General features: G+C 28.0%; 1 long non-coding RNA gene across 1 annotated transcript in view; it reads right to left on the reverse strand.

The window, feature by feature from the left end:
* Nucleotides 1-2,052: 2,052 nt before the first annotated feature.
* LOC147815243 (uncharacterized) overlaps nt 2,053-21,839 on the reverse strand; it is a 92,468-nt gene continuing 72,681 nt past the window's right edge. Inside the window, exon 3 of the long non-coding RNA XR_015430814.1 lies at nt 2,053-2,224. This is a non-coding gene — a long non-coding RNA (uncharacterized LOC147815243). The remainder of the gene's footprint in view (nt 2,225-21,839) is intronic.

The following is a 21,839-nucleotide window of genomic DNA, read 5'->3' on the forward strand; positions in this document are numbered from 1 at the left end:
ATCGCCTGGACTAATTAATTAGTTGATTTCATGTCATTCCCTTAAACCAATAAGATTGCATCTTAGAACGTAGAGATCGGACCATTAGATCAAAAGTTTGTTTATTTTTCATGCAATGTAAATTTTGTTTTCAGCTTAACAGTTATTAAATTTTTTCAACTAGAAAAGGCACATTTTATAAACAATTCAAGTTATTAAAATCTTTTCACGTGAAGTTCCCTTATCGAAAGCTTTCAAAGAGTCATTTTAACTAAATTCTTTCTCTTTTCTGTTCTCATTTTAGATATATTTTGTTTACTTAATGCTTTATTCATTAACTTATCATACATCACTTTTTGTTTTATTTTGAAAAATGAATAAGTGCATAAGTCAAAGCAGCTTTAAACAAAGAAGGAATAAACTGAAGTATTTATCACTCTGAATTAATTACTAGGTTATGGACAACAAAACACCTGCTCAAACTTATCATTGCATCATTTATCATTAAATCTTATTTTTTAGACAGATGGAAAACCCATTGTTTGGTGTTTTATAAAAATGCAACTGAAAATGTTAAAATAATTTTAAAGGAAAGAAATGCTCCCATTCGTTTTAAATTCTATTACCATATACTGGGATAAAAACAAACTAGAACTAAATAAACTAAGCCTCCGAAATCAGTTAAAAAGGTTGAAAAACGTAAAAATATCTAATGAATGAGGCATCTGCCATCGTCCCAAAAAGAAGCAATTGTTCTCATGTTGTTGATGCGGACACGGGGAGGGCGGGATAAAGTTGCTTGTACCATTCTTTCAGCTTTCATTATTTTTTCTTATCACGACTAGAGGTTTTAGAAGAACAAATGTGGTCATGAAATGGCATGACCTCTGAACCCCAATAAATAATTGGGAAGGAATGGGATTGGAAATAATGGAACTAAGTTGCCAAACATATTTGATCTACGAGTAGAAATAATGTTTATTGATATAATTAGTCAAATCTTTAAGAAGTCAATGGTCATTAACTTACGTGAAAATAAAGGCTAGGAATAATAATACTTTTCTAAAATGTTATATTTTATAATATTTTAAGAATTCATATAAATAAAAAAATTTCTAAATTTATATATATATATATATATATATATATATATATATATATATATATATATATATATAAAATATATAAGGCAACGGATATTGGCGCAGAATGTCGCAGTTGTACTTTAGTCAAGTTAAAAATAAATAAAACATAAAGTTTGGAAAAATCCCAGAAATATTTCTAAAGTGTCATCTTGTAAATATTTTATTTATTAATTTTTTTGACATTGAAGCATATCTCAGATGATGTACTATGTTTTGTTACTGTTACTTTATTTCTGGGAAATTTCAGAAACATTCAGATCTATAAAAATAATTCAATATATTCACTAAAAAGTGGAATATTTTTTGCTTTATGGTATGAATAAATATAGTTTAATGATGCCTTGCATAGTTTTTTCTTAATTTTTGGTTGTTCTTAATTATTTATATTTGCCCTTTCAAGTTGAAATTAGTGACCTGAATTTAAAAAAAAGCAAATGAGTTTTCAGTGAGCGAAATTCGATATTATTTTACTTTTAACGTTTTAAGGCTCATTTCTAAAATGTTTCACGAATAGGATGCTGCACACTAAAAAAATTCATCCTCATTACTCTCAGAAAAATGCAAAAAGACTTTCAGTCACTGACAGTAAAAATTAAGTTATGCCCATAAAGCCATCATTAATAAAAAAAAATATTAAGGTTTACCCGATATTTTCTCTTTGCAAAATGTCTGGTCAATGACCGTAATTTAACGTTATGCTCGTAATATCAACGTGTTTAGGCCTTAACGTTATTTAAAAACAGAAGAAAGTTTTTGTCTAAGACAGATGAACCATGAAACACGGCGAAATATTTTTTGCGAGATTGAACTGGTTTCGATCCCATGATCTCTGTGTCAATAATCTGATGCTGTAAAAGTGTTTACACCTCCGAGTTGATTTTTATTGAATAACCGTATAATACGAGGTATGTCCAGAAAGTAAGTGCCATTTTGGAAAAACTCACGTAAAAATTTTTTTTAAAAACAAAATTTGTATTTATATAAAAGAGAAATTCATTTTTCTTTAAAGTTACCATTTATCAACTTGCCTTTAAACATATGTTGCAGATGTTGCCAGCGGAGACAGACACAGCTGAACTCCATTTTATTTGCATCTTCATCTAAGAAAAAAAATAAATCTATTCTAAAAATTAGTCATAGTAAATATTTATATACAATTTTTAAACAAAAAATGCAATTTTAAACTTCAAAATACTGAGCAAAATTCATCAATAGTTCCTGAGAAATCTAATTTAAAAATAAGACATTTTGTGTCTAATGTGAGTAATAAAATTCTTTTTATATATTTAATAACAGCACGATGCTCTAATTGTTTACATTTTTTTATAAATAAAATAATACTTTTCACTGCCAATTCACTTTTAAACCAAATAGAAGCCACTATATCTTCACTTTAGTTTATGTGGCAATAATTTGATTGGTTTACGCTGTAAACTTTCTTTTTTCTTCAAAATTACAGTTCTGAAACCGGGATTTTTCTTTCTAATTTTTCTTTACTTTACCATATAATTAGTCAAGTTTACAAAAAAATCATGAACGTGATCTTTTTGTTTTCGACTAACTCCTTATAATTCCTTTTCGTAAATGTCTTTTCCTTTATCGATATAAAATGTTATTAATTTCAAGAGCATCAGAATATTCATCGTCCAGCAACATGCTTACGATTATTGAAATTTTTCCTCAGGAGAAAATAACTAATGTAAATTTCTAACTCATTTATGAAATTGCAATTAATCTTCTTGAGCAGTAGTGAATTTTAATGATAAGATTCATTACCAAATCCTCCATAACGTGAAATTTGTAAGTTTTAAGGAAAATATTTCAAAGATGCAGTATGATAAATTTCCCAAAAGTATCGTAAAGATTGTAATAAAGAATGATGGTATATTATGCCTTGGTTTGAAATTATTTTATAAATTCATACTAAGATGAAGCAACTTGAAGCAAATCATTTTTATTTCATATGTTAATCTACGCAAAGTTTAAGTTAAGAGCCATTGATTTTAATTACAATGTTAACCATATTATATATTCTTTTTTTTTAAACAAAGTACTAATTATCTTATTTACTATTTAAGTACAACTATCAAGAATAAGATCCATAGAAATCTATATTCAGTCCTTTGTGAATGAATAAATTACAAATTTGAAGTCTGAAATTTATCACTTGAAAGGACTTCATGCCATTTGTAAATTGTACGAAACTATTCATATGCTTATTTATATCTTTCAAATGTATTTCAATATTCTATTTCTTAAATCATATGAATATGTATACTTTTTAGATACTTATAATGACATAGGAATTAGAAAATAAAAGGAATTTATACAGACTTATGTTTAAAAGCTATTATACATGGTTGCGAGTTTCAACAACATAAAAATAATAATAAAACATTCCTTCGCTTGATAAGCATTTAAATTGATAACAATATATGTAAATTTTAAATTAAATTTAAGATTTCTTGTGTGCGATTAATTGAAGTATTTTTCATAAGTATATTCAAAATTTTCCAATAGAATTTGAGCACACTTTTTTTCTTTTTTACCAAAAAATTATTTAAAAAAACAAACTAAGAATCAGGCACAAGCAATTCCAGACTTTCAAATTATATTCGAATAACTTTTTATAAAATATATAACTGAAAATGTCTTAATAAGTCAAAAGCTACTAATGCGGCAAGTTATAAGCCTTTTTTCGAGATAGATGTAAATTGTATGAAATAGATCATATGCTTATTTATATTTTTCAAGAGAGTTTGAATAATTTCTACCACCACAAATTCTTTTCTTAAATAAATGAGTGTGATACAAATCACAGATTAAAAGGAACCCAATTTGTGAGACCCATTTGATCCATACTCTTTAAAAAATTCCGTATCAAATTATGGTTTAAAGTACCGACCCATTGAGTTCGTCATCCGTAAAATCCATTTTTTTCGTACTATATTTTACCGTAATTTTTACAATAATATTTATTTAATAAGGGTGATTCAGTGATTTTATGTTGTCGATTTACGGTATCTAGATTTTAGTCCCGTAACATGTTTCAATAAAAATATAATTTACGATAAAAAGTACCAGCACCTTGAGTACCAATAATATTTACAGAAACTTGATCTTCAAGTTTAACAGTGCAGTTAAAAAAGTATACTACATGACTAATGTACGTACGATTTATGACTACATATATGCTATAATAAAGTTGGGCTATAACAGATGTATAGTTAAATATATAACAAATATAAGAGTTGAATAATTTTTCCAAACTATCAATATAAAGCATTGAATAATTTTTCAATGCTTGTGTTTAGAATTATTTTGTGAAACATAAACGCACTTTTTTTAAAAAAGAAGCGTGATTCCAGATTTTTAGGAATTATTACTAGTTAATTCCTCTTTATATCAACAGATAATAATAAAATGCCTTTATCTTTGAAAGCGGATCTCTTGTAAGACGATTGTAGTTAAAGCCATGACAGTAAGCAAAATTGTAGATGTCTACAGGATTTTATGCAACTAAATGTCTTTTTTAATATTTTTATTAGAGTTTCATGCAGCGATTTTTATTTATTGCTATTCCCACGAGCATCAAGTTATAATCATTGCGGGAGTCTGAGACTGAGACACAGCAAGATTTTTCTTTTAAAAATGCATAGATATTTTTGAATGCTTTCATATAATAAATATACAATTCTTTTTACATATTTTCAGGGAGATATTTTTTGAAGAATTATTCTTCAATAAAGTTTAAAAGAAATAATATAAATAACGAAATAATGATAGCCTGTGAACTTTCAATTTATAAGAACCAAAGACATGCAGATTGTAAAGCTTACTGAATTTCGTTTCATAGTGTTTTTAAAGATATTGCAAAAAATCGATAATGTTGAATTACATTAATTGAAAACAGAAAATCCAAAATTGCTCAAGGAAATAAAAAACATTTAAAAGTGCAGAATCCTTTGCTCTAAGTTTGATTTCAGGAAAATATTTATTATTTTTCGTTCTAATCCAAATAAATTTATTTCTTAATTTTACAGAAAATTAACCAATATTTTTTTGTTGAAATAGCATAAAACTTTCCTAAATATTCGAACGTTTTAGATTTTCGAAGACAAACTGTCACAGATTAAATGAAGCTATGTGTGTATTTTTGTTTTGTTTGCAGATGAAAAAAACCAGAATAGTAATACATATCTTTGATGACTTTTTTTCCTACTAGGTAAAATCATCTTGCAAAATGCTCCCCTCCCACGAATGATTTTGGTTGAGGAAGTTAGTCCTTTTACTTTTTACTTGAAGCAACACTTTTTTTTATGCATTCAAAAATATGTTTCATAAATGTTCCCATAGAATGAAAACTGACCCAGAGCACTCAGAAATTTCAATCGTCACTCTATCTGTAGGGTATTTGAAAAGCAATTTTCTGAATGTGAGTTGAAAGCACTCAAAACTATGCCGCCTTAGGCACCTGAGGTGTATCCAATGCTGGGTTACCTCCAGTGTTTGACATTTACGTTTGAAGTGAAACATTTGAATTTGAAACAGTACATTTAAAAGAGGAAACAATTGACTGTAGGAGTTGGTGATTTATAAAGAATTTTATTTTTCGAATTAATGAAACAGTGTAAATTTACTTTTCAGAAGAGAAGTTAAAAATAATTTAAAGCGAGTCATGATTTAAAAGGAATTGTAATTTAAAATGAATATTACTGAGAAAATGAGTAAGAGTATTTTAATAAATTGAAAAATACAATTTGTCTTATGTATTCCAAAATCATAATCTCTGATTTGCTTTGAAAAACATTAAAGTAGACCTTAAATATCATTGTTTGTTGAAATATTTACACATTTCAAAAAATTTCAGCAATTTTCTTTATTTTGAAATTTTGTTTACATTTTCGAGCCAAGATGGCTCAGTGGTTTAGCCATTGAACAATGGTTGTGAAGAAGTGGGTTCTATCTTCAGTAGCGGCTTGAACCTGGATTCACTTTTTTTATACTCAAAAATGTCAAGTAAAGAAGTAAAAAGAGTGAATAACAAACATTTTTATTTTAAGAAATTGATTGACCAATATGAAATATGTAAAGAAAAAAGAATATCGTAAAAAATTATGTTTTGTATAGAAATAAATTCCATTCGAAAAAATGCGTATTACAATTATGCGTTAAAAATATTTCATTCGCTTAAATAATTACAGATATATAGAGAAATACGCAAAATGTGAAGTTCTAATGGAGTTTTAAAGAAACTAAGGGAGTTCAAAATTGCGATCACTCTCCTGTCTAAACTATAAGATCTCTATTTTCCAGATTCAGACAATACCTATCTTTAATTTCAGGGTCAAGATTCTACATCATCGAAAAAATGTGGGTTTACTCACACTTTGGAGTTTGACTTAGTGACTCCAGCCTTCTGAGCATTGGTCTCGGTTTTTCCATCGAACTTTCTGATGCAGACTTCCCTGCAGCAAAGAACCAGTTTTCCTCATGTTTATTAATAGGAGAGTATTGCAAAGTGTAGTTTGTCTAAAGTAAGAACTCCCCTACCCATTCGTCTGGACCATGGTAGTGACTATCGTAACGAGATATAACTATTTCAAGTAGGGGATGTGGGTTCATTGAGTTGGACAAGTTACGATTCTGATCGGCGAGAGAAAGAGAATATTTTTCTTCGGTTTATTGTGTTAGCCATAGAGTGAAGAGAAACTACCCTCAGTGAAATAGGCTATTCCTGTTTCCATAGCAGCAGACAGTCTTAAACTTTGTGGTGGGGGGAGTTCTTACCGTAGACAAACTATAAGAATACTTCAGAGAAACTGGATTTTATATCTGAAAACTCAAGAACTTCTAGTTCAGAAGAAGATAGCTCAAACGATCTGCTATCTTAAATGCTAGTAAAAGCTCAACGAAGTTTTATGTCTATAAAATAGACTGCAACATCATTTTTCCGCAGCATAGCATAATTTAAACGTATTTATATGCACTGTAAAAAACCGGATCAAATTTCAGCAAAAAGTTCTGGTACCTTGATTCTAGAATTTTTACCAGAATTTGATCCAGAATTTTTACACTTGTTTAATTTTAATACGAAATGCATTAAAAATGCAATAAAAAAGTATGAAAGGTTCGAAAATTATTAAAAATGTACGGAAAACATTGTCTGTCTCTACAATATACAATGATTAATAGTGAATCAATGCGTTAATTTTTACCTTAAAAATACACAAATATTATAAGTAAATTCAAAATTATTAGAGTAATAAAATTTATTTCCAAGCAACTATTACCAGAAGATCAATACGCCTTTGCTTAGTATCACTTCTAAATATTTTGTTAATTTTAAAGAAAACGTATAATAATCTAAAACTAACGAAAATAATATTACACTTCAATAAAAATTCCAAGTACTTACCATTTAATGAGCAATATTAAATTTTAATGCTGAATATTTAATTTTTCTGTTTCATTTTAAATTATCAGAAAACACTACGGATGATTTTTCGCACCAGGCTTTGAAGGAAAGAAAGTTTAATTTAATTTTATAACAAGTGATGCAAGAAGAATAAAATAAGCGCAGACACCAAAGTTTTTCCTCTTTAAATCTATAAGATTGAACAAGGACCAGTATTAGAAAATTCGCTTTTCCTGATATTGATTTTATTCCCTAGTCTCTCCTGCTTATGCTCCCCACAAAAGCATTTTTTAATTAAAATCCCGATTCGAATGTATAGAAAAGATGTCCAGTAGAAAATATATTTCGCGTCTAGGAAAAAAAGGGAATATTTTTGGCAAATCTCGTCACAAAATTGTATTTCTTGGAAGGAAATAGCATAAGGGATACCATTGGGAATGGTTATAAGAAATGGGGTTTTGCCACCCCTCAGTTCTCTAAATTAGTTTTACTTTGTATTTTTTCTCACTTTTTAATCTAAAATCACCACAAATAACCACAAATCCGTTGAGACTGTTGTTTCTTCTGACTTTCTTTGTTTTTATTTTAAGCAGACACGTAATAAATTCAACGCCAAAAAAATATATGTTATGCGTTTTCAAAAGCTTGGGAAATATTTTGCATTAAACTGTATAAAATATATCTAAAAGCGCGAAAACTATTATTTTTAATCCCCAAATAATTTTTTTTGTACGAAACAAGTTGATGTGAATTAATTTTGCAATGAACTTGTAAAATATTTTAAAGCAAAAAATTGCGTTTTATTTTTGATACTTTTGAAAACTCTAATCATGTATTTTGATTTAAACTCTCTCAATAAGTAACTCAAGTAAGAGTCTTTTTATAAATTAATTATTTTCTGAATTAAAAATCTTTCATTTTCAGTTTTTTCTTCGTTAAGATATTAATTAAATTGTTCTTAATCGAAATAATTTTATTATAAAAATCCCAGACACACAAAACAATTTTAACTGGTACTTAAAACTTTTAATTAATTTTAGCACCAAACACTATCTTTCTTTAAAATCCTATTATGTGATTGTTTATTTGTTATGTTAGGAGCACATAAGTAGTAGTATGTAAATGATAATCTAAATTACATGTCGGAGTCATCATTTACAATTTTGTGTTTCTTATGAACCCATTTCAACAAAAAATTTTAGTATTTTAAATGAATTAATTCAAAATGATATTGTGTTTAACAATAATTAAAAAATATAAATGCATAGCTGAAAAGGGTGAATCAGTAGCTAGATTTATTTTAAGTCGGTATATAATCTACAGAGACGGCTTATACGGACTATATTATGGAATACAAAATAGTGTAAGTTTACAAAATTTTCAAAGAAATAATAATATTAAATTAATTATTTATGTAGAATAAAAGATGATAGTTTCAGAATAAAAATAATCTGGTTATGTCAAAAGAAAACACAGAACTTTATTTTAATCATTATATCAATAATTTCAATCATTATACGCGATAGAAGTAATATTGTTTTCAATAATGCGAAAAATTAGCTTTATTTTAAGTCGGTATAATCTGTAGAGATGTCTTATGCGGACTGCATTATTGAATACAAATGAGTATACATTTACAAAATTTTCAGAGAAATTATTTGCGTAGAGTAAAAGATACTAATTTAAGAAAAAAAATCTCGCAATGTCAATAAAAAAAAACACAAAATTTTACAGAAACTAAAAATATCCGTGTTTATAATTATAAAACAAAATCATGCCAATTGTGTATCAGGATTTAAATAAATAATAAAATTTTTATTTCTTATAATTTCAATTTTATTAATCTGTATTCAATACGCAAGTTAATAATCATTAATACGCAATAAAAGTAAAGTTATTCTCAATTAGCATTGCTTTAACTTCGAATTATGGAAAAAATTCGAACTCTTAAAAATACAATAACTGTAATATTTATTTACTATAAAATATAGATTAATTAAATACAAAAAATAATGGCAATTGGTGGTGGGTTTTTTAAAAAAGATAAAACTTTTTTTGTACGAAAAATATACATTGGAATAAAAAAATTTCGAAACACTGAAAAATACATTTCATTTTAAAATAATATGTTTTAAACAAATACGCAATATCATATATTTATTGTTATTTAATAACACGGATAAGGCTGTTATATACATATAATTTTAATGTTCATAAACTCTTAAACTTTATTTAGATTCTTGATAACTTGGTTCTCACCCGAAAATACTAGTAATCTAGTAATACTAGTAAACTTGCAATTTTATGAAAAATAAGAACTTGAATTAGCATTTGTTACTCTAATGAGAAGAATACGTTTTACATACAATTATTTTCTCGATTCTTACACACGATGATACGCTATATATGCTTGAACTGTTTTCTTTCAATGCTTATAATTGATATAATATCACTTGGATCTTAATCATATGAATGGAAGTGTTTATTTTATTTATGACACCCTCCGGCATAAAGTTTCTCAAATGAGATATAATTACTTACTTAAGTAATTTTTCGAATAAATATATGTAATATTATTATTAAATGCCAAAAAAAATTAAATATTGAATATTTTAATTTAAATGACTTTTCTTCTCAATAATATAACATTTTTAGCCAAATTGTTCATAAACTATTAAGTGCTTTAATGTTTCTATTTAATAAATTATTTTTCCTTTTGAAAAACTAAGATAAACAACATATATTAAGATAAATAAGATATGCAACATAAATTAACTCAAAAATTTCAGAATATCTAAAATGATGTTTTTTACTTCAAAATAAATTTCCTTTATTTATTTTATTTAACACTGCAATACACACCCTACTAAAAAAAACTTATTTTTAGCAGAATTAAAATTTTTGTTTGTTATGGCTCCAAGTCTTTTTCCCCTGCTGCGCACGGTTACATTGAATGATAGGATTATTTTTTTATTTCTCAATTATTTCGGTATAATTGCTTCAATTATTTTCATTATTTATTAAGAAAGTCTTTCTAACTGCTTTTTTCTCGAAGACCTTTTTAGCTATATGAAGCACTTTATACTCTTGAAATTGATTAATATAATCTTTTTATCTTAAAAACTGGCACACCGCTGTTTTGGGCGTGCAATTTAACATTACATTTTGTCTTTTGCATTTGTCTTTTTTCGGCAAAAACTATAATATTTAAGAAACTTGAAATTACTAAGGCGTAAGAAAAAATGTACATGGATCATGATGAGCTAAAAAAAAATAAAGTTCTGCTAATAGTTCAATAATTCTTAGCAATTAAACTTTATGAAAAAATACCATATGAGGCACTATACAGAAAAACGGAATGCAATTATGTAGTTGAACTTTGACATGCTAAAACGCCCACATTTCTTTACAAACTTAAATTGAGTTGTTTTCTTCAAATTTTTGAATTCTAATTTGATGAGTTTGCGAGTTTTTTGTCATTTTTTTTTTGCTGTATGTTATATTTCGCTTTGCTGCTGAGTATCTATAGGACTTAGAAATTTGAAATTATTAAGGTGAATAGAAAAAATGAACAGTTTGTAGAAATAAGAAAAATTCCAATTCGGTTATCAGTTAGAGTTATAACAACTGTTAAGTTGTTTGTACAAAAAACATGTTAAGTGATCATTGAAACGCATCCACAGAGTTGAAAATTGACTGGCTGATAGGATCATTTTAAATTCTGAAAATAAGGAAAGTTTTCTTAAATCTTATTTGCTCGAAGGTTATTACAAAGTTAAATATTTTTAACAATATGTTTTTTAAATAATAATAATTTATTCCTTTTTGTAGAAAAATGGATCCTTCTAACGGTTTTTATTTTATAAATTAGAGCTTAATGTTTTGTCAAAAGCAAAAAATTAATGAATGAATAAAAAATAGGAAAGAGATTTATGTCGAAAGTATAAAAAATGAAGGGAGATAAAAATTAGAATTCTTACATAATGTAAGGTTATTGTTATATGTATATTATCAATAAGTAAAATGACTTTTCATTCATTATTTCTTATTGCGTCGCGTATTCTGTATTTCTAAATTTAATTTCTTTCTTCCTAAGTTCAGTTGATTTTTTTCTAGTTATCCTTCATTTCGTAACGAATAATATATTAATAAAATGCGTTTACATAAAATTATATATAATTATATATGTTTTAACAAAATTATCGTCTTATTGACTTTTAAGAAAAATACTTGTAAGAAGATAAAGGAGAAATGACTGTGTATGTGGTTGAAAGTTGATTCTATAAAGAAAATGAACTTGCTCAGGGAAATGAATGAAAAATTCCACAGCACGGCCCACCTTTACTGTGTAATAACTCTCGGGGACAATCGATTTCCCATGTCTTTGATTTGACAAATCTTAGTAATCTCCACAATGCAGTAAATGGCAATTGGATGGAATATTTTGTAAAATATAGATATAAACCAGTCCTTTTCTATGATCTTCATGATTAAATAATTAACTTTACATAAGACTACTAACTTTATGTTGTGCATTTCAATGTAGAGTGTTGTGAAATGTAAAAATGTATTTTTGAGAAACGTTGACTTAGGGGATAGAGCGTTCACCTTCAAATGAGGCGATCGAGTGACTGTTTGATACGAATTCTGCTCCCGTCTCTCACCGATAACAGTGCAGACGTAAAAAGTATCCTTAGTGGTTGGTGGATCACGAGTTAGAATCCCCTTTCTTTGGGCTGACCATGGAGGATTTTCATTACTTTCCTCATCATGTATTGCAAAAGCGGGGTAGTTTCATCAAAATTTTTTAAGGCTAGTTTGAGCAGATGCTTGATACAGCAGTTTCCTTGTCTTCTGGGTTGGTTTCAAAATTACACGGCTATGTAGATGAACATTGTTAGTTGTAAATGTTGAATCGGGTCGGCTGTTTTACATTGGTCATAAAATAAATTGAAATATGTATTTCTCACTGTAAATATTCCTAAAATTTTATTTATATTTTATAATTTTTTTACCATATCTAATTAATATTTATTAATTGTAAACATTGTTAGTTGTAAACATTGAATCGGGTCGGCTGTTTTACACTGATTATAAAATAAATTAAATATGTATTTTTTCACTGCAAATATTCATAAAATTTTATTTATATTTTATAAATAAATTTTTTAACTATGTCTAATTAACATTTATTAGCACGCAAGTTTTAGTTAACTCCTTTTTAACTTAAAAAGTTATTATTTTTGCTTTTACGGCTATAAATGCTTGTCCCATAGCTTGACGTGCAACTCTTTGATAACAAAATGAAGCTTACGTACTCCCGGATTAAAAGTACTTTAAATAAAGATAATTATATTGCAATCTTTGAGAAATATCAATTATATCAGTTTCCGTTCCGAAATATAATTTGAAAGAAAGTTGGCTGCATTTTTTATTGCAGTTTATTGTAAAAAGGCGAATGCTTTATTGGCAGAAGATAACTATTTAAAGTGTCGCTTATTAGCTTTCATCTTTCCTTCATCAGATACTATAAATGCGGAGGGAAGTGAATGTCAATCCTTGCTCATAATCATAATGCAAAACACTTTACCCTCCACTTTCTATCCACAAAATCGCTTTTGGGTCGGCAGCGGAGTTTGAATAATGCCTTTTCCGCGGCTTCAGATAATGAAGCGCTTCTCAAATTCTGGAGAATACTTTGTTCTCTCTTGATTTCCATCTTGGAATTTGCAAAGCTCGACTGAATAATTGGGAAAGTTACGTGATTATGGTTGGGCCAGTGAAAAATGGCTGCGTTGCGATTTTACAGTCGACTGAAGGGATTTAACAAATATCCATACTACTGAAATATTTCGAAAAATTAATTCGAAAATAATATATATTATAATATATGGTTAGAAAGTTCCTAAAAATTTTATTTCAAAATTATTTTTTGATCTTTATTTTATATATTGATAAGATTTATTAAGGGCAATTTCTTTTTTTCTTATGATGGTACATATGTAAAGTTGCTGAAATGGATTGAGTAGTTGGTGAGCGTTATAATGGTGTGTTCAATAAAATCGGATGACGCTGCAAATTCAAGCCTAGTAAAGTTAATGAACTGTTTATGACTCTAAAATATTTCCCGCTATTAAATGAAAAATAGATTTTATTGAAATATATATTAAATATTTTGTAAAATGTAGCTTTACTTTAGAGTTGAGAGAAGTAATTTTCAATTTAGTTCAAATTTCCATTCCTGAATTCAGTTCCCATCTTATGACTACAAGATATTAGGATGTAATACAGTATTAAGGTTCTCATTTTAAGTTCATTATCATAGTGAACTCAAATCTAGAATTTTGGAGTTTACTCTATGTTTTAGTATTTTCGGCATCAACCTATAGATATATTTTAATTATAATTATTTTAATTCGTAATCAAAAAATTTATACTAAGGAAAAAAGTGTGGTCAAAACACAATCAAAATATGGTGAACTTTACCATGTTTTTGACTCTATAAGAACACCATAAATCTCGAAAATTTTGTAATTTTTACCAAAGCGCTTTGGTCATGATTTTAGTAAATTTAAGATTAATATATGGTTTTATAACGTGCAATAAAATGTGATTATTCTATCATGACACTGAAGAGAATGGGATAAAACCAATTATCCGACTAAATTTACCTTTCATTTTCGTATTGTTTACTAAATATGTAATAATAAGGACTATAATTTTGAAAACCAGTATTTCCGTTAAACCGTTACCATGTGAACTGAAAAATTCCCAAATGAATTGTTTAAATACAATAAATTTTGGTTTGATTGCCATATTTATTATTTTTTACCAGAATAATCCGTACCACAAAGTACGTTAATTCTACTAGAAATTGTTTTCCGTGTACGTATGGGATACAATATCACATTTACTAAATTTTCCTCAAACTAAAAACTAAAAAATTGCTTTGAAATTCCTTGTTTTAGGCCAAATTCTGGTAACTGTTAAAGTTTTATACGAAAGAAAACATCGAATATAATTTTGAAATTTTCTGACATGGCGTTTGAAAAGCTCACAATTACAATTATCTACCAGGCCCAATTTTATATTTGATTCTACTTTTAATATGACTTACTATGTTAGTCATTCTAATTAGTACTAAGTTACACTAACATGGTATGTTAACTTACTATGTTAGTGTTATTGCTTAATAGTGTTTCATAATATGACTTTCAATTGTTGTTTTTTTGTTTTCATTAAGAAAGGATACATTATTTACGGAACCTTTGAACTATACTTTTATTGCATCATAATAATTCTGTTTAAAATTATGACTTTTAAAATTTATATTATGAGTTAACTGCTTAATGAGATAATAGTTTTGAGAGAACGAATTCAGAAAGAAAGAACTAAGAACATTTTAATGAAAAGAAATGGCTCGTAGACTGAGTAAAATTGATAAAATTAAGAAAATCTTTGAAAAAATAAAATTAATAAAACAATTATAAAAAAATGAGCATCTTTTTATAATATTTCGATATTAGCAGACACATCAGTAAATCTGGCATCATTTAGAGAAGAAAATTTAACTTTGAGTTATATAGAATCTAAAGAGACCCGGACATTAAAAGAAATTTAAAACTTAATCGGAAAAACACGGAGGTTAATATATTAAGAATATGTGTTGATTCCACGTTCAGCAAATCTTCTTTATAAATCATTTATAAACAAGAAAAGTGGAAAATCTATTATAAGGCTGATGGAGTAAGTTCCTCACTAATGTGAACTGACAGGAACTGGCACTCGAGTACATGAACTGGCTCTGAAATGGAAAGCATTGGCCCACCTTGAGATGTCTGACGCATTATCATGATGAAAGTACAAATATTTGGACGGAAGTCAAATACCAAATATTTTATATTCATATGAAATATAGATAGTTTCTTTATACAAGCAAACAATTAAATATTGACAGCATTAGTAAACAGAAAATGTATCAATAAATCTATCATCGCTTAATACTTCCTAAATTAGATATTTAATTAATTATTAAAATTAATTCAAATGTATTTCGCTGATACTCAACTAAATTTTCCTTTTCTTGCCAATAGTAGCTAGCATATTTTTAGATGTCTATTCAATTACTTGTTGCTTACAACGTGTATATAAATTTGGCGGTTGTTGTTCTTGCTGGTTGAAGTCTTTTATTTTTATCTCCCCAAAAACGATCTCAGGAGGTTTCTCAGACTAGAGCAGAAAAAGTGGAAAAAAATAAAAGCCAGAATCAATAGCAGTTAAGAAAACCAAGCATGATTTTTTCTTCTCTTTTTGCTTCAAGCAGTTTTCTCAATCCGTCTCTCTATAATCCCTTATCTCATTGGACAGGGCAGCAAGAAGGAAAAAAAAAAACTACGTTCCAAGGTTTGCGTTAAATTGAAGCTTTATAGCGTCCTAGCTATCAAGATCATAGACTTTCCAACTATTCTCAGTCTTTTTGGAATTATCCGCCTGATTCTAATCTCTTGCGTGTCATTCAATCGCTTAAATCTGGCAGATGCGATCTGGAAAAAAAATATTTTGAAAGATTCGAAAATAATTAATTATTCGTTATCGTTACGAACAAATATATTTTAACAATACCACTGTTGTTTAAAAAAAAGGATTTGCTCGATTGTTAATGAGCATCCCTCTTTTGTTTGACGCTGACGTATTAAGTGTTTATTCGTGATTTTATCGTGATTTTGTTACAGAATATAATTTATTTAAAATCATGAAATTTACAACATAAAAATTGTATTGCTTTCATGTAATTATTGAATTAGCTAGAATTTTTTCTTCAATGTTCCTTAACAGTATTCTAATAATGCGATGTCAAAAACAGAGTATTTGTATTTTAAAAACTAAAACTATAATGTAGAAAAGGCATTTTAATGCATTACGAAAATTATGTTAAATCGAAGCTTAATAGCGTACTATCTATCCTCGCTATAATAGACTGCTCCAACTATTCTGTCTTTTTGAAAATATGGGTGAAATTCTTATAGCTTACGTGCTTTTTAGTTGTTTAAATTTTACTGGACTGGATCAGGGTGATGTCTTAAACTAGCTGGTATTTTGAAACATTTTAATACAATTAATTAATCTTATCGATGAGAAAAAATATACTTTTAAATTACCGTTTTTGTTTAAAAACTTGTTTGTTCAATTACTGTTTAACTCACTCATTCATCACACCCTAGTGCTATACCTATAAGAGTTTGTTGTTGAGAAACACTTAAAATTGTGTAAAGTATACTTTATTTAAAGTTCATGCTGAATTGAGAATTCATACACACTTTAAAAGGATGTAGTAATTGATAAAGCTTTCACCAAGCTCAAATATATTTACTCTATTCACAATTGGAAATCTCCAAGTGACGTCATCCTGGAACTTGCCGACTCAGAAGACAGTCAGGTTCAATACACATGCATGGTGTCGCTAACAGGTATTCAATTAAATCTGTTTTAAATCACATGGTTTGGTATAATCACTTCACTCCTTCTTGAGTTGTAAGTATCCAAATTATTTTCGCAAATTTTAGTGTATGCTATGAAATCGTCAGATGACAGCAGCAGATTGTTTATAATTGGATACCTACATTTTAATAAGAAAAAGAACACCCATACCCGCACATGTGACCTATGACGTCAGTACCAGCTAACTTTCATCAGCAAAATGGCGTCTTAAGATAGAGCTCTACGTTTCGCTACGTAAGTTAGAATACTAATTAATGTCCAAACATAAATTCAAATCTTAATTGAAATAAATAAAACAGGAGGTAACCAAAATAACCATAACTACATTAATTCAAATTCAAATTGGAACAGCGCACAAGGCAGCTAAAACCAAATTCAAATCTTATAAACAAGTAATAATATAAATTTACTCAAAAAAATATATAATTAAAAGAAAATTAAATAAAGTTGTGTGTCTACAGAGCAGCACTTCATCAGGGGACACACTGTCTGTAAACACACAGGAGCCTTTCTGTTGTTAGTGGCAAAGCCAAAACTAACAGTGCCCCGAGGCCCCTAATGAAAATTCAAGCATAAAGAATAATAATAATAATAATTACCACATTAAATAAATATCCACCATAATAACATTCATGAAAAACTTTGTAATAAAATCACCTTTACTGAAACAAACATACAAAACACCCAAAAGACATCAAATAAACCGCCCCCAAAGCACATAAAAACAGTTACAGTTAGTAAAAGTGAAGAAGAATTTCCTTATAAATTCCAAATCAGCTCAAAATTTATATTGTGCTGACACCTAGATAAAAAAACAAATTAAAGAGCAATAGAATCCAAGTGCCGCCATCTATCTAAAAAATCCCAACAATTTTGAAAAAGAAAACATATTCCCAATAAATTTTGTAAATGAAAACAAATTCCAAAAATTTCAAGATGAAAATCAAATTGTTCACCGTCTAGGCCTGCTTAGACGGGCTTCAATATCGGCCAAGTTAATAGAATTTGTTTAAAATGTCTTTAATCAAAACATCAAAATTATTAAAGTTGAAAGGAAATTTATTTTTCTTTAAACTTTTCTTTAATACCTCAATAGCCGTCAAAAAATCTATACGGTTATTACAAATGAATTTGAATCTCATTATTTGACCAAATACAATATTCTTGAAAATTTTATAGTAAAGGTTGGAATAAAATTGCGTAAGGTTAATAACATTAAAATTGAAATCCTTCCTTTTATCATATACCCCAATGAGATTATTGTTATTAGAAATATTAATATCAAGATCTAGAAAAAAAGCACGAGAGTCTTGTGAATTAGTTTTAATTAAACTCAGTTCTTCAGGATAAATATTATTAATCAAGTCAAAATTACAACAATCGAAGATGATTAAATCATCAATAAACCTAAAACCTTTTAAAAAATTATTCTGTAAAAATTTATTCTCATAAAAGTGAAGGAAAATATTAGCGAATGCACTTGAATAACTATTACCCATAGAAATACCTTTAATTTGCCTGTAAAAACTAATACCGTTAAAAAGATAATTTTCAAAAATGTTGACATTGCATAAATTAATCCAGTCTTCCCTGTCAATACCTTCATTAATCAAATAATGTTACCTGTCAATACCTTCATTAATCAAATAATGTCTAATTAATGATCATTTATTAACATATTGACGAATTAACGATAAGTTAATTAAATACAGAGCCGCATCGTATACTGAATTAGTAGAAATATTATACTTTCTCTTCAACCTCTTTTACTTAACTTAGATTAAGATTTTGTGTATGTATTTTATTGTTACTGTGATGTATTTCTCTCCTGTAAACCTAGCAGCTTCAATTCATAACTTGTTTGTTTATGTTCCACAGGGCCCTGATCCTGGCTTTGTGTTAAGTCTCTGTGTAAATATATATAGTAAAAGAATCGAAATCTTTGAGAAATAACCCGTGTGAAGGAATTTAGAATGTGTCCCTACTAGATTACTGGAAATAGATTACTGTTGCTGTTGCTGATCTCGGAATCGTCTAGCATTGCTAGACGACTCCCATGAATCCGAACACCTCCAAAAAGTCCATGAAAAGACTGGAGTCTCGCAGGACCTCATCTTTATCGAACCCCAAACAAGTCAGAATGTGCGCAGGGGAGGCCATGTCTGTCGAACACCAATGACATTCAGGATAAGTTTTTTTGGCCCCGGTTGAAAGTAAGGGATCTAGTGTGGCCACTCAAGAAGCGTGAAAAGGCAGTTTGATGGGCTCTCGGTCTAAGATTGAAAGATTCTCCCGTTTTTTTTTTTGCAAAATGCCAAGAGTTCTTACGGTCTTGTTTAATTTCATTTTTGCCAGGGAAGAAATTTCACTAAAGGTAAGCTTCCCACAATGATCAGTGTCTTCTTCGGCTGCGGATTTGGCCAGGAAGTCAGCCCTATTCCCATCAACCCCAACATGTGAGGGAATCCCCTGAAAGTGTACGGAATGGTTGGATGAAAGCCTGTCAATTAGGTCTAAAATATCAAGGCTGGTCTGATCTCCAATTAGAGATATGCTGGATTGAGGCACGACTATCAGTCAATATCCAAATATCCTCAAAATGACCTAACAACTGAACTGTTGTTGGGATTTTTGATCTTGTATTCAATAGCACCCGTAGGAGTTGGAATATAAACTCCACTACCGGACATTCCTCCCTTATCTCTAATATCAAATAAATAAAATCATCATTAAATAAATAAAGCTCAGTATACTGAGTATTCGATTTCCTCTGACAACGAATATTGTTTTTAATTGTTTTTATCAAGCGGGATGATCAAAATAAGGCCTATGAACCTTACAATTTTCAGAGAATGCTGCTTCGATATATGAAGCAATATGAAACCAGTGCACAAAGAACATTAAAAAAAGCGTTTTAGCAATGTTCTACCGATCAAAAACAAAAAAAAACTATATAAATTTCAATATATTTATGAAACATTCTATCTTCAGCATATTTATTCCAAAAAATAATTTTATTGCTCTAAAGGTTCTTTACAAGATCTTTCATTTATATGTGTCAGAAAGGCGAAATACTTCTAGCCTTGATTCTTTTATTTTCACCTGACACTAATATAATTCTGATATAAAGTAAATATAAAACAACTAAAAAAGACAAATCCTGTTACAAAGAGTGAGAATAAACTAGTACGTCCTAGTTCTAATTTGTAAGCTTTCAAAGACAAACGAATTGTTTGAAAGAAACAAAATTTTAAAGATTTTAAAGATGTATTTATAATATTTAAGAACACGCTTAGTGATCTTTTTTAGTAAGTTGAAAAAAAAAACAATTATTTTTTTCGTAGGAGTTTATTTATTTTGTGGAAATTTGACATACATTTTTACAAGACATTTCGGTTTTTAAATAGTATTAAATTGAATAACTATTTTTAATATCAAATAGACAGTATGAATGAATGCAAAGGAACGGGAAAAATAATTAGTGTGCATTAAAAATTTCTTAAGGATACCAATTATGAAAAACTAGAATCTAAATTTTTCCAAAAGTAATTGCTGTTCTGATAAATTTTAAGTTAGGAATTTGAAGTTCTGAAGTTAGCTAAAAGAATTTTAAGAGCTTCAACTAATGCAATTAGTTGAAGCTCTTATGGCCTTTTATGGTAGTATTTCCTAAATCATTATGTAAGTGGAAATGATGGATTAATCATTTTTCCGATAAGAACTCCATTTAACTATTTCATAAAATTTTAAGGAGCCATCGATGACTGCAAATATTTTAATTAATTTTGTGGACAGAAGTATATAAACTATCTTCATGATTAATTGATTTAATGATTTTTACTTTTAATAGGTTTAACGCAGGCTTATAAATCTTATTTTGTTAACGTTTAAAGTTTATTATGTACACCTTATTTAAAAAAGTCATAAATTAGCAATTGATGGGATGATTAGCAAAAAAGCATTTTGAGTTTACAGGTTAGGATATGGCAACTTAGTATTTTTTAAAATACAAAATTTTTAATGAAACGTTTAACAGAGTTTAGGTAAATAGTTAACAGTTGAGTTAACAGTTAACATTATTTATATTTACTTTTACTTCATATATATATATATATGTTACGATATGAACGAAAATTTACCAGATCAATTGCTTAAGAAACCGTATAATTTCCTTTACCTCGGAATTATATTTATGTCTTCTTTTTTTTTTAACTATGAATGTCATTTGAATACAGGACCAAAATTTTACCGGAATATTTTTTCTCTATTTTTCTATTAATATTTTTTCCTTTTTTTCGTGTTTTCTTTTATTGAGCATATCGCCAATACTTAAAAACTTATTAGAGTTTGATATTTGAGTACGATAATAAGTAGTGTGTGATACTTATTAATGAAGTAGAACAGGTTCTGATTAACTGAGGAAGAAAATTTCAAAAAATTTCCAAGTTTTTTAAAAAAGATCGTCAATGCTTCTATTACAACTGAGTTTATTTTTTCTATATAACATATAAGCAAGGATCTATCTTTGCATTTTAAACGAAAAAGAATGTTTTGCAAAAGAATCGTTAAAAGAACATAAAATCCCCGATAATTCATGGTATACACAGATTTCTCCTAATCGTTACAAAACATTTTTACTCAAAATTTCTAAAACTGACTTCTAAAATTTTTTTCAATCCTTCTGACAAAGTTTTCCAAGCATTAATACAATTTATATTTGGTGGATAAATTTTTAGAACGTCTACTTCCATGTAGAATGCCCGATATACAGGATAAGTCTGAACTAGACGGCAAAACTT

This window comes from Parasteatoda tepidariorum, chromosome 2, assembly GCF_982258835.1.
Source record: "Parasteatoda tepidariorum strain Cologne lab strain chromosome 2, Ptep-v5.0, whole genome shotgun sequence".
NCBI classification, from domain to species: domain Eukaryota; kingdom Metazoa; phylum Arthropoda; class Arachnida; order Araneae; family Theridiidae; genus Parasteatoda; species Parasteatoda tepidariorum.